General features: G+C 40.7%; 1 protein-coding gene across 1 annotated transcript in view; it reads left to right on the top strand.

Annotated features, from left to right (window-relative positions):
* Positions 1-15,022, top strand: part of LRRC16A (leucine rich repeat containing 16A) — a 184,020-nt gene that overhangs the window by 56,888 nt on the left and 112,110 nt on the right. The window contains exon 2 of the mRNA XM_014938618.1: positions 14,756-14,806. The gene's annotated coding sequence lies outside the window, so the exon portion shown is untranslated. The remainder of the gene's footprint in view (positions 1-14,755; positions 14,807-15,022) is intronic.

Below are 15,022 nucleotides of genomic sequence, written 5' to 3'. Positions count from 1 at the left end.
TAAGACAGAGATGACTGTTCAACTCCAGTCTTTATTTTTTGTGTGTGTGTGTGTTACAGATTTCCTAACTGTATTTTGGTAACAAAATTGAATTCTGAAGCTATACCAGAAATGTACCAGTTCTATGGGCTGGTAAGATATCATTAACTGTCCTTTTAGTTTAGTTTAGTTTTGTTTTGTTTTTTAAAGGCATTAGCTTTTCAGTCTTACTCTTTCCTCCATAGTTTTCAGAGAGCTGAATTTGTTTTAGTTCCAAAAGATTTCTTTCTTCTTTAGGAATTAGCAAATTAAACACAAAAGAAAACAATATGGATTTGTTGTTTCTTTGAAATTGTTGGTTACCTGGTATTTGTAGTCTCTCTGCATTTATTTATTACAGTGAAACAGAAAATAATACTTGAATGAATGCTCCGTTACAAAAGCAGTACTAAGTTAGGTGGCTAAGTCACAGGAGAACATGTGTTGCAAGGGATAGTATTTTGAACTAATAATCTGGAATAGGACGGCACTGCCTTGTTTAAAGGAAATGTGTTTCTGCAGCCATCTATATATTTGGTGCTGAAAAAGGGGTATGTTTATAGCATCAACAGAGTGTATTTAGAGAATCAAAGCATGTTCTATGGTAGAAGTGACCTGGAAAGAAACATTTCCATACAGTTTTATGTTGTCACTGTTTTTCATTCATTACACACACACATTCCTGGCTGAGATGTTCTTTTGTCTTGTTTGTTGGTTTCAGAAGCTTCCTGGTTTTTCTGTAAGAATTATTTGGTGTCCCAGATCTGCCAATTATGAGCTTCCCAAGCCATGGGCACAGGAGCAGAGAGCTGAACCTCCGGGCAGAAACCTGGTGCAAATAGCACTGCAGCAGCTGCAGACAAAAGGGCAGGCTGTGCATATGATAACATAAGAATTGAGTGGGCTGGGATTGAGATGTAGGCATATGAAAGGTGACAAATGTAGCCCAGGGTAAACTTGCCTTTGGGAGAGAGCTCAGTCTCCCTAGTAAGTGTCAGGTTTTCACAGCTTTTAAATCAGGACAGCTTGAGTTGGCACAGATTAACCCTTTTATGAACCCCTATTCTCAGTCTCTGCAGCCCATAAATATCTGGGTTTCTCTGGTCATGTTATCTGTTTCCGCTTGGGGAAAAAAAACCAACCAACCAACCAAAACTGAGTGAAATGTTGAAAGCATGGTGCATTTCTCCCAGATTTCCAGGCATGTGGCGGTCCAGATGAAACCATGGCTCTGAAAGGATGCTGGAAATCTGGAGATCATGGTCACATCTACTCTAGGTATGCACAAACTCAATAGCTAGAGTCAGACATGGCTTGCATGAGTTGCATGCAGGAAGAGTAGCATGTCTCAAGCACGTTGGCTTACTGAGCATGAGCAAAGCAGCTATCATTTGTAGACAATAGAGAGGCCCAAGCATTCCAGAAACATTTGACTTGCTGTGTATAACTGCAGTCTTTCTTGTTTCTACATAGAACAAATCTTCCAGAGCCACACTTGAAAAGGTTGGTCAACCTCAGCCTAGTTTTTCTTCTTTCAAGGTCTTCTTCAGTGTCTTCATGTTGCCAACAAGTAGCAACTTCAGCCAATATAAATAAATATCACTGTCCTTACTGTTGAAGGTTTGTGGGGGATGTTGTAGTCTTTGGACTGGTAATGCAGCCTTCCAGAAGCAAAAACTTGACAAAGACCAGAAATTGAGTGAACAGGAAAATTTCAGTTCCTCGAAATCAGATTACCTTGACGTTTGTCACATCTGTAGTGTTTTTGTTTTGTATTAAAACTTCTTCCCAGTTTGACTGTAGGGACATATGCAGTTCACATTCCCCTCCCCAGGAATGATACCCAGATGGAGAGCTGAAGTTTGATGCTGTCTGGTTGCCTCTTACATCACATCTCCATGTGGTGACCTAACTTTTTCAAGGTTGCTAAGCCTGATTGTTTGTGGTGACCCTGCTCAGGCTGTTGCAGCACTGACCTTGTGCAGGGCTCCTGGAAGCCTGTGGTGTACAGGCTTTGACCCCTTTAGAGGGAGCATTATTGAGTATCAGTGTTTCCAGACAGCTGTGATTCATTCAGCATGTGTTTAGAGTGACACAATCATTACAACCAGGGTCAGATCATAAATTGTGAACCTTGAGAAGGTTCTGCTTCCCTAACTATTTTACTGGGATTCGGAAACTTCATAGAATTAATTGATTTGTGCCACAAGTGGGTCAATAATGCACTTTTAAAGCTCTTCTGGATTTTCATGTGGCTCCAGGAAAAGTGGAACTGCCTCCCCTACCGCTATTGCATATTTTAAAGCAAAAATCTTCAGATTCTTTATTAGCAATCACAACAGACTCTCAGCTTCTGAAACTGCTCTGAGGCATCAGATTGAGGAGCTGAAGTTACAGGCCCCGTGCTGATATTGTTGAATGAAGCTCTGTGGTCTTTGTCATGCAAGAGGTGGAAGTAAAGATATATTAATATTAATTTAAGCCCCTGGTATTTGGCATCTTTTCTTGAAAGGGTTATACCTACTTGCTTCTGTGATCTGCATTTTTAAATTAGGGCCTTAATCACCCAGCTGTGTATGGTAATAGCTTTTAGGGTGGCAATGACCTCATTAAAAATGTACTTTATGACCATGATAATGGGATTGTTTGAGGTGAAATTATTTCTTTTAGTATTTCTTTTAAATGTATTGGGTAGTGAGTGACCTTGCTTTTTTGGCTTGAGCAAAGTAATTTCTCCTGGAGCTTCTTTACTCAGCCTGGAGTAGATGTCAATAGAGTGTCCCATTGTTTGCATCTCCCTTGACTGCTGCTTTAGGAGAAATCTATACCTGAGGACAGAAGATCTCTTACTTTCTCATCTAATTTCTGACCAAGAGGGACGTACTGGCCCTTTCAGAATTGGTGGGAGTTCTGCAATGCAACTGAATTTGAAAAGTCAAAATTCCATCTCGGACAAGTTGACATGGATGCTTTCTTCTCCTCGTCTTGGTTTCTTGATGACTTCCTGGGTGAGAAATGCTGGGATTTAGGAAAGGAAAGAAGAGATATCTGTAATAAGTTTGCAAGAAAATAAAAAATGGTAGTGTAGATAAACTGAGTGATCACAGGACCTTGACATCGAAAAAATGGAAGATAAAATAAGGCTGGGGGTGTCGTCTCAGTTGTGGTGAAAGGTTTTGGGTTTCAATGGCTGTGCTTTACTGACATCATTAATGCTCTCATCTGAATGATGAAGTTAATAGTCCAATAATATGAGTGTTTGTGTGTGGGCAAAGTTCAAATCTTCAATGTATCTGATGTTCTCTCCGGTGAAATTTTCTGCAAACATGCTGCTAACAAGACCATGATCATTCATTTACAGTGGGTTTGGTAGTCTATCCACTTAATTAAAAAAAAAAAGCACTGCAATTTTTTTTTTTAAGTTATAATTTTACTTGTACAAAACTTCCGTGTTGATGTAAGTATCAAAGCTCAACAAAAGGAGAGAAAACATTTAGTACTTTAAGCAATGGAATATCTTGAGAAGAGATGATAAGCTATAAGTGGGTTGAAAAGTTGTGGTTACATACATTGATCACTCATTAATGTAGCACAAGTGAATGACACAAGTTTCTGACTTATGTGAGAAGACCAGCAAACCTGACTGAATCCAGGTGAGTTTTTTTAAAGTAGTTGATGGATGTTGTAGAACTCCAGCAATAGTTAATCAATGTTATTGTGAACTTAATTAGGCTAAGGATGATAGTTACATTAAAAGGAAATTTAGCTAAACTGGTGTGTATGTGTATTAATACCATACTTTATAACTGGCATAAACTTAAAATTGCACTTGCAAACCTTGCTCTTAAAAACTAAACTTAGATGGAGTCTCCTTTAACCGAACTAAAACTTCACTTGTGAGATCTTGCACTACCTTAAGTATTAAAATCCCACCTGAAGTTAATAGGTGATAAGAAAAGGCAACAGTAACAACTGGATGTTCAGTTAAAACTGAACCTTTGTAGCAGTTTTTTGAAGGATAAAAACTAGTACATTCAGGTAAAATGTAGTTACCAACATTTGGTTTTGGTTTTGCAGTAAAACCCCCCCATTCACCAACATTAAGAATCTAAGGAACCACAACTTGGCTAAGAGGACCAAAGGCTTGGCTAGCAGGGGAATGGGGCAGACAGTTGCCTGCAAACCTGCAAGAGCAAAGGCTGTTTTCAGGTTTACGTCCCTTTTTTTTGACACACTGCACCTCCATAGCAAAAACTAAACAGAGCTGCAAATTGAAGAGCTTGTAAGTCGTGATTCCAGATAAAACGATAAAACCCTGAAGGATCTAGTTAGCTTTACACTTTTCTAGCTTGCACTGACGGGCTCAGTCAGTTGTTCAAGTTTGCAGCCGTGAAGTAGTGTTTTAAAAGCTCTCTGCTCTGAGACTCTTGTGCCCCAGTTTTGAAATAAACAGTGATTAAGAACCATTAAGCATGCGGCTCAGTGCTTACAAAACCAAAATTCACCCACCAAGTTGTTCTGAGAAACAATTTCACTTAGAAGACCTTTGCATCAGAATCACATGAAGGTTTTTTGGGGAAGCAGGCTGAGTTTTTTCTGTGTTTTCAGAGGCAAAGGTTTACAAACTGTTAGTGTCTTCTGCGTATCTAGGAGCTGACTCTTTACCAAGTGTTTGGTAGCTACTGTAACAGTTGTACTTCTAAGTTTGAAGAACAGAATTATTTGTTGCTTTTGCATTCAGCAGATTGTAATTTCCTTTTTTTTAGCATGGTTTCTTCCATTTTTTTTGAAGTTTAGTTTCCATTTGTCTGTTGGTGTTTGGTGTTGTCAGATAAACAGGGGTATTTTGTTATTACATGGATTTTGTCGGGTTAATATACTGTATAAGAAGCTGTACAAATAAAACACAGGCAATATTAGTGTGATACAAAACCAGAAAGTATTAAAATAGCTTTTATACTCATTTTTACTAATGAACAGAGTTAGATAATTGGCACCATATGACTTTAAAAAAAAATCTGCACAAAGAATAATAACCCTCTTGTCAGTGGTTACTTAGTGGGTTTTGCTCAGTGCACGCAACTTGGGCAGACACAACAGAATGTGTGTTGGGAGTGGGGTGAAACTGCAAACTTTTTTTTTTTTCAGGATGTTGGAGGCAAAATTGTTTTCCTGGAATGTGGCAATTCCTGAATTTCCGTGGAAGGGGAAGCCGGGCGCAATCGGCTGTGTCACTGCCCAAAGCTGGCCTCGCCTCTGGGCTTCCTGCCTACAGCTCTCCCTCTGCTAGATACAGCGTGGGAGCAGGGGAAGGGCCAGCGAGCTGGGATTTATTATCCCGTGCAGAATTTCGTAAGAAAGAAATCCATCCAGCAACCTGCACTTGCATGACAGGGGAGTGGGGACATTGTTCACACCTTGCTCACTTGGCTGCCCTGGTTGTAAGAGTAAAGTGCCTGACAGAGAAGCTTTTGTGTGATTTCCCCAGGAGATGATAGCTGCTAATCAGCTAAGCTGATTTTTAGGAAAAAATTCCTCACAGAAAAAGTGGTCAGTCACTGGGATAGGCTGCCCAAGGAGGTGGTTGAGTCACCATCCCTGAATGCGTTTGAGTCGTTTAGATGTGGTGTTGGGGGATATGGTGTAGGGGAGAACTTTGTAGAGTGGGGTTAATGGTTGGACTTGATGATCCCAAGGGTCTTTTACAACCTGAATGATTCTGTGATTCTAAGCTGTGGGTGGGTGGTCAGCACTGGGTAAGCCAAAAGGGGATGCCTCTGCCATCTTCAGCTCCCACCACTTAAATAATGAAGTATGGAAGCTATGGGAAAGGAGTTGCATGTGGGATTGGCAATGGGCAATGAAAGGGAGGTCCCTTCCAGCCTTGCCTTCTTGTGCAGGAACAGGAGTAGTTTGTTCTCTTCTTCCTGTTTCTGGAGGGTGTTTTAAAGCCCTGAAAGTAAAGATTTCTTTAGCAGAGGGGAAATGAGAACCTGAGAAATAAAATAGCTGCAAAAGAGATCATTTTGTAAAATGTAAAACAATGTAACAGAAAATTCAGATTCAGGGATTGGGATTACAGTGGTGGCTTTTAAGGATTTTAAATGACCAAGTGGCTGCTTCCAGCACTTAAGCACTATTCCTCTCTTGAAGTATTGGTGGTCTTAAGATATCAAAATATAAAAAGATGAAGACTTGCAGCGTACCTCAAGTGATTAAGGATGGAGTGGCTGTCACAGTCGTGTTAGTTCCAGTGTGTACTTTGTATTTTACAGATGGTAGAGATGGAAAAAGTGTTCTGTGGGGAAGCAAAAGGAGGAAACGGAAATTGGAGTGCACCTGAGGACTGCAGGGAGGGTCCTGAAGTGATACAAAGGAGCAGATCTTGAGTAATCTCCTGTGGACCTAATGGAGAAGAGGGTTTTGTATTGTACCTCTAATAGTGGTTTCTTTGCAAAAGATCTGCCTTGGCTTGGAGGTTTTCGTAACTCTCCACCCCTCAGTTTGGTTTTGTGTTTCAATTTGTATATGCCGTGGAGAGGACAAAAAAGATTTAATTCTACAGATGTATTAAGCTGACATCTTTCTGTGGCCCTTAGCTCTTGGGGCTGTCCAAGTTCAACATTACTGAGACTCTGGTTTTTGGCAGTGGGTATTGGGGAAAATTGGTTTACTGTGCTTATTTATTTTATTTTAGTATTAAGTGGAGGTAAGTGCGTTGCACTTTACTAACTGAATCTTCATTTAATTGTTAATAACTTAAAAGCAAATATGAATGGTTTTAGACGATTTCTTATAAAACACCTGTGTTATGGATCAAGTTGCATTTCTTCAGTCCCTGAAGTTTTTTGTTTTGTTTCCTGGTCTTTAATATTTTGCGTTATGGTTGCGTGTGACATACTTATAAAGAGAGCAATCCCGTCACCAAGGAGCACTGTGAAGTGTTTAATCTGGCATTTCTTAGTGATTAAATTAAAGAAGATAAGAATAAAAGTACTGCAATAGCAAAAGCTATTTCCAGCTGCTTCTGCACAGAAGCAACATCATATGCAGCACACCAAAATGCTTTGAGTCTTACCTGCTGTCTGTAAACTCAGGAAGAGGCTCCATGTAGGAAGACGGCAGGTGTATGGATGTTTCTTACTATTAACACTAGGGAAAGGTAGTGGGAAGGCTTTTCTAAAGGATGCCTGTATGTTCTTTTTATGATGCAGGGAAATAATGCCAGAGCATAAAAAAATTGTTGCACAGAAGATGCTAGAGCCCTGGGCCTTTCAAATTGCAAGTGAACCGAATGTTTTCAACCTGTTATTTAGTCGAGTATCAGGGGCTAGAAAATCATAAATGACTAGTATATGGGGGAGGTAGCCTGCTGTAGCACTTTGTAACCTTAATCAGGGCAGTGAATCTGTGTAATGGCTGTATACAGAGGAGAGGGAAAGTGGGAAAAAAACTGAAATAAAGGCACCAATGTGCTAGTGACCTATTTATGTGCAATGTAGATGCAGAGAAGGAAAAAATTCCTTTGGATTATATGCCTCATTGATGAGTTACAAATGAATGTATGTGGTTCAGCCTGCACCCCTCCTGCTCCACTCCTCTACCCTGCTGGGGTCAGCCCAGGCTCGGTCCAGTGCCACAGAAGAGACTTTTTTATCAGTGATATGCTGCTGCTCTCTGTTTCCTATTTTTATGGCTCAGAGCAGGCTTAAATAACACAGTAGTTTGATCTTCTGGTATTTAGTGCTTTACAGCACTAGGGTTTTTTGTTGTTGGGAATTGTGTGGTGGTGAGAGGAACAGTGAGGAAGTTTTGAAGTCTGCTGGGGGTTGCGTCAGCTTAAGCTCTCTGTGTTAGATGATTCTCACAATGACATGAGAATCTGTTCCACGACTGACTGGTTGGAAGAGTAAGACCCCTGTGTGCATACAAAATAGAGGGCTGCCTCTCCACAAGCAGCTCTGCAGTTAATGGAAATGATAGGTTACAATACAAAATTGTTGAGTGTGAGTACGGTCTCTGAATCGAGAGAGTCCCAGTCTGAACCACTGGTGACCACAACACAAGGTACTTCAAGTGGCAGGAGCTGGATGCTGGGGTGACCAAAGCTCCTGTTGCTGCCAATCGCAGTGTCCAGCTAAAGGAGAATCCCCATCTCAGTATCTTCTGAAATCCCACTTTTACTGGAGTAGCTGGGCCATTTGCACATTACAGACAGGGTTACAGCAGGTGTTTATATTTATTTGTGCTCCAGACTTTGAGAAGCACAATTTGATTCATGCTTCCTTTAAAAACAAAGAGTTTGCAGGGATGACAAGCTGCGTAAAGGTGGTTGTTGTAGCTGTTGGAGGACCTGATGAATGTATTTGGTTTAGGCAAGAGGTTTTGGTTTAAGTTCCTGGTAAAACTCCAAGCTACGTTGTTTCTTCTCTTCAGAATTAGGAGCTATTAACTCCAAGCTTCTCTTCCAAGCTTGCTGCTTCATTTTGTCCTTTTGTTTTAGGCAAATCTCTTGGTATGTCCATGCCTTTGTTTCTGTCAGTTTTAAAACGAGGGTACTTTTCCTTAACCAGTTTCCAGGGTGGTCTTGTTCATTGCTGTCTCTAAAGGAGAAACTTCTCTGAATATTGCAACAATTCTCCAATCGCTAAATAAGAATTTCTATTAAAAGGGTCCTCTCTGTCTTAGAAAGGGAAGTTTGACTGAAGGACTCCATTGTGCCACCTTGTGGTGTCCCCTGTCCTGGTCAGTAAATTAGCTTAAAAGGTGCTCTTGTCTCTTGAAACATCGCAGATTTATTGCCAGCAGTTCTGGTATCTGACCCTGCTTTTCTGTAAAAACCCATTTCAGTTAGAAACTGCTCCCCATACCATCCTTTGCCATACAGAAAATATGGAAAATGGTGGCCCATAACAAATGAGGCTTGAGATTTTAATGAAGTATGACGGTAGCAAGGACCAGAGAAAACCTGCGTGCCACACAGCGTGCTGGTGGCAGGGCAGAGGCAGGCAGGCTCTCTCTCTGCGGCTCCAGTGAGGGGACCTTGTTGAGGAAGCTGTGGTTGACTTCAGGAACGACCAGAGAGAAACGTGCAGCAGAGCAATCCTTCACGGGGATGGCCAAGGTCGTTACTTGTGCTGCAGAGCTTACCCCCATCTTGGGCAGGAGAGAATCATGCTGATGCAAAGAACAGCTTCCCTTACTGCTGAGGACCTGCTCTGGGGTGTGTTTTGCGTAAGTCCTTGGCTGGCCACGCAGGCACCGGCAACTTAGGCAAGCCTGGGAATGGATTCAACTTGGCTAAGGTCAGCTCAGGGAGGGAGAAATTCAGTTTCTTGTGTGTGAATGCCAAGAATTGGCTAACCCTTTCCTGAAGGGTCTTCCCCAGCCACAAAAGACTGCTTTAGTGTCGGTGGATAAATAAGTAGGCATTTTGAACAGGAGTTAATAAGGCTTGTCAATGTTTTTATCGTAGATGACACTGTAAAAGTAGCCAAGACCAAATAATCAGTCTCATATTCAACCTCAGACAGCTGAGAGGGCTGTGGGTGAAGGTGGTGGTGCTGCGAGCCCTTAGGCTGAACTGGGCTGCTTTGCTGGCGGCAGAGAAACCCACCGTTATGCCAAATGATACCACCATTTCAGAAGCAGCCTATGTATTTGTGTTGTGCCTGAGCTAATTAGCCCTCCAAAACGACCTCCAGGATGTCAGCTAGCCTCTTTGTGTAGGGAGGCTCAGTGCTTTTAACAGAGACCGCCTCGCTGGAAACCAGCTCCGATATCTCTAACGTGGTGCTGAATGGGGCCTTTTATCTAATCGAACTCCAGTCACTTCAGGATGGAACATTAACAACATGCAACCCAGGAAATGAATGGTCGATCCTATAGGGACTGAGAGAGACTGGATGCCCTAACATGTATTGATTCATCTGTATTTTAGCAAAGCAAAAAACTGTATTAGTGCTGCTGCTTTCCCTCACGTCATTCTGTATACATTAGGTATTGAATCAGTAGTAGAAATGGAAAGCTTATGATTGAAATCATAAAGCAACTAGTAAGCATGGAAAATTAAAAAATAATGATATTTGGGATAATAATGGTAATGAATAATGATAAAAATCGGAATGGTATAACTTGGAGGTATAAAAAGAAAAGCACTTGTATTCTGGACTTGAAAAAATTATCAGAATGATGGATATCTAAATAAGAAAACCTGTCAGAAATGCTTCTTTTCCTCAAGTAAATTATAATGGAAGAGACCAAAGCAGTTTTGAGGCTGATAAAATGGCAAATGCTGGTGGGAAAAGAAACTGCAGTGGAAGGAAAGGATCAGAGTGTATTTTAAGAAGTAAAATTGCAAGAGTTGATCAAAAAAGTACTAAGCTTTATATATATATATATATATCTGTGCTGGTCAGTTTCCAGCAAGAGAAAAACATTTGGCTAATCCTTCATTTCTTGAGATTTTAGCCGAGGTAAGTTTCAAAACATCTGTGCTAGTGGTTAGGGTGACCATCACGCAACTTCCTGCGGCCCATGAAATGCTGAGGTGGTTTAATTTTGTTTTATATTCAGTCATAAAGCTGTGTATACTCACTGTGTCTTCCAGGGCTCTCTCTTAAATTCCTGGGAATTTAAAAAAGGGTAGTGGTGATTTTTAAAAGGTTTCTTTTATTTGTTTGTGAATTTGAAACTGCTTTAAATATAGATAAAGGGGGCTTGAGTTGCTGTGTTTTTTCTGGCAAAATACACGCCGTTAGCACAGAGCTGCCTTGCTCTAATGATTTTCCCAAGACTGACTGCTAGGTAGGGTGGCTGGGTTAACCTAGTACAGTCCTGTTAATTTAATTTACCCTGCTAAAATGGGTAATAAGGCTAGGATTTGACAACAAATCACGAAATGCATCTGTATGTTTATGTTGTTGATAATGTTTATCAACATAATGTTTATGTTTTGTTGATATACTCGCTGAGATTCTGTGTTCAAATTAGTTTTATTTACTGAAACAAATTATTTATTCTGGTAAATAGATGACGACCTTGTAGGCCGTGAGTCTCTGGAAAAATAATTTGCAGGCTATGCTTTTGGTGAATGTTTCCAAATTAATTTCCAAATTGTAACTTGCTTCGTGTGCATTGTGAGCAGTGTAGAGAGCATTATGGAATTTCGTGTGATAAAAACATTAGGAAATCATCAACTTGAGTATCTGTGTGTGAGTAGGAGTCATTTAACATTCAAATGATAATCTTAATCCTATTCTGTGCTTGAAAAAAAGGCAGAGTAAGACGACAGACCAAAGTTACTGTAAACTAAATATAATTCTCTTTTGTTGTCCCTTCCACAGAGCAGCAGCCTGTGGAAGTGCCCTGTATAAAATTGGCCTGGATGTGCTTGTTGCCTTCACATCTGTGACTTGTAAACCTTTTGGTTTATAGGTGTGTTAAAGCATGAATCCGCTCCCGAGTCTTTCGTTACCCTGCATGTGTTTATCTTTTGATGGGATCTTTTAACTTTATTAATGATTGAATAGTACTTGTGACCAAACAAGCTGGTTATAGAGGAATGGGGCTGCAACTCATGCTGAACAAGTGGTCGTTTTCTTATCAGAAGATAAGCTGAGTTATACACCGTGCCCAGCTGATGGGTTGTGAGTGAGGGACTGCTTTGTTCTGTTGTCCCTGGAACAGGGGTCAGCTTCTCCAGTTCTCTGGTTTTCAAAGTGACTTTGACCATGGCACTCCTTCTCCTGTACTTATGGTTCCCCAGGTGCAAAATAAGTTCACCTGTGGCAAATATCTGTAATGAGCTTGAGTAACTGATGGCTACTTTTGCTTTTTAGTTTCTTTATACGAAAAAATTAAAAGCGCCAGGAAATCTGGAATCTGCCTATTCGTAAACCCCAGCACTCCTGGATACTTCTGAAAGCCCATGACAATTGTGCAATTAAGCACATACTCGTTATTCATGTCAGAGGAATGCAACCGAGACCTGGGACTTCATTCACAAATATAGCTCCGTGCTTAAAAGGGGACTTGAACTGTCAGTGAGAAAACACCTCTGGTGCCTCTGCCTTTGGCGCCAGCATCGTATTTCACAAGGGAAGGAATAGAGTGCTATGTTGTTTTAAGTAGTCTATAGCATGTGTTCTGTTGCCTTTGCAAGCACTAACAACCGCACAGAATCCTATTGACAGAGGCATTGGTGACCTGGTGTCTTAGTAGCCATCATTTGTTTATGCACTGCAGCCTTATCGAGGAGGAGATCACACTGAAAAAAACTCAAGTTTCACAGCTTATCCAGCAAGTCTCCAGTTGATTTGGGGTAGAGGCTACTGTGTTGCTAAACATGAACAAAAATGGTGATGTTAAAATGCAGATGTGCATAAAATTTTGAAAAGATTGAAAAAAAAATAAAAATCAGAAAACAGTAAACAGGTGATTCTGTCAAAGGTCACAGTGCATACTCATGGATTTTAGTAGCTAAAATTGTGATAAATGCCAACCCTCCTCTTTGCCAATTCTGCCATTGTAGAAAAAAAAAATAAAAAAAAATATATATAAAATACTGCTGTTGTCAAGATGGGACATTAATTTTACAGTAATAATTGACCTTGTTTTCAATTCACTTTATGTAAAAATCAATCTCGTACTTGTTTGTGACAGTCTCAGCTATGAAATCTGTAGAAAACTCAGTGTTACTGGATTAGAGGGCTCAGGCTTTTTTGTACCATCTCATTGCTCAAGAGTAGTTTCTTTACTGGCTGAGTGGGGAATATCATTTTACAGCAGCCCCCTCCTTTGTATGTAAATGCATGTTATTCAGATAAGTGGGTAATTCAGCTTTGTTGGTTTTAGCAAGATCACTTTGGGAGCCTTGGTGCCTCTACCACACAAAGATACACTGGTACATGCTCTGTTGGAACATCCTTTTCCAACATAATTGTGTTACAGGCTTCTGGTTACCTGGTTTGCATTTCACTTTGCTATTTGCTCGTGTGTATTGTAATCATGTTAAATGGACCCTGTCAATGCTCATAAAGTAGCTTGAACCCACATAAGCAGGCAAATGTTTCATAACAGGACTGTGACATGGTTTTCCTGTAACCAGCTGTCCCACTGTGATGGCATACACAGGAACACTGGTCTCCCTAATGTTGTATGCCACTACCTAGAGGAAAACAGCTCTTCAAAAGCTGTCCTTTCCCTTGACTGTCTCACTGCTGCACCAGAGATGGCGGTGACCAGAAGCACATGAGCAGAAGCTGTTGCAGCTGCTCTGCCTACTGCTCTGGAGGCATTTTGCTGGTGGTGTCGGTGCAGGGGAGGATGCCTGATCACCTGCCCCTCTTCAGAGCTGGGCAGCTTGTGTGTGGGTGGGATGATGAGTAAGAGGGGCTGGAAGTTATGTGCTGGATTGCAGAAGGCGTGCTTGTGATGGGCAGAGAGCAGGAGAGACTTTCTCTCCATGTGTGAGCGCAAGGGGCTGTAGCAGGTCTGTCTGACAGGACCTGGATGTGCCAGCCGAGTGTCAGCAGTGGTGTGCCACCCAGCATAAGGGGCCTTCAGTGAAGGGGTGAGCCTTACAGGAGGCAATGGCTACTATTCCACAATGGTTTGGCTCTCCACCCATGATAAGCAGAGCACCAGGTCTGATCACATCAACCCTGAAACAGCCTGCTGATATCCAACACTAGTACAGCATTTGTGCTCATAGGTTTTAGCAAGATGAGGTTTAGCTGGGATACTGAAGCTGAAATCCAATCTCCACAGCGTTTGAACAGCGTTCAGAGCTGGGTGCTGGGTTGCCTTCTCAAGCTGGTTCTCCTTCTCTGAGTGAGGAACATCTATTGTGTCAACCTTCTCACCTGGAGATGGCTACTTACTGAGCGGAACGGGCTTCAGGAGGTTCCAGCTGTGTGAAAAGCTCTGCCTGTGCTGCAGGATTTTCACCCAGATGTTTGAATTTAGTTTGCTTCAGTTTTTTGTCTGGAAAAAGATGGAGCCAGCAGCAGCTAATTCCATAGGCAGACAAATAAAAAAAACATACTCTAGTTTTGTGAAGTGACTCATCCCTTTTGCAAAGCCTAAAATCTGTGAGTGGGATGAGCTACTGAAGATTGGAGTGGTACTTTTGTATATCATTATATTTTGATTAGTAATAACTTCCTAAATATTTCTTTTGTCATGTTTTCTCCCCAGAGCCACTGATCTGACTAGTCTAATTGCATTTTTTCACTGTCCTTACTGGAGAAGAAATGCAGGTGTTGTCAATGAAAAACCTTTGCATTGTTACTCTAGAAATGCACCGACTATGTCCAAAAGAAAATGTTTGCTTGTGGTTTCTTATATTACTAATAGTATCATGTTTATTTTGCATATTTTTGTTATATTTAAGTACATTATATATTCCTGGTAGGACTTCTTATCTTTGCTTTTTAAAAAAAATTTCATGAAGAATGCTATTTCTTGAGCGATTGATTGAATACATTTCTTCAGTTCGATGATGTACTAACACACTTGTAGCTGATCAGATTGTAGCAGTTTCTTCACTGTGCTCTGCTGGATCTGAGCCTAGTTTTGCTTCCTTCAATGTATGACAGCAAATGGAATTGACAGTCACCCTACTCGAGGCTTTTCCCTCTGGTATCAGGATTTTCCCGGAAAAGAATTTTTAATAGTATTTCTGATAAATTGAATATTTATCCCTAATTCTATTTTTTTTTTTTTTCTTCAATAGGTGTTGGCATCATGTCGGGCATTTCTTTTAACATCTCGGATTCCCACAAAGGTAAAGCCACTGTGTTTCTATAAATATTTAGCTTTTTAGATGCAGATGTAAGTTGCTTAAACTAAGTTGCATAAACTTAGCATGTTTTTTACTTGTGCATCTGTTTTAAAAAAATAATAATTGTGGAATGGTATGTTGCATGGTGCTGAGTTACAGTGGTGCTTCTGTTAGTGTCTGTCTTAAATTGATTTCTCAATTTGTATATACTGTTTCAGA

Source organism: Calidris pugnax, unplaced genomic scaffold, assembly GCF_001431845.1.
Source record: "Calidris pugnax isolate Ruff unplaced genomic scaffold, ASM143184v1 scaffold13, whole genome shotgun sequence".
Lineage (NCBI taxonomy): Eukaryota > Metazoa > Chordata > Aves > Charadriiformes > Scolopacidae > Calidris > Calidris pugnax.
The sequence above is the reverse complement of the archived record's forward strand: the minus strand, read 5'-3'. Positions and strand labels throughout refer to the sequence as shown.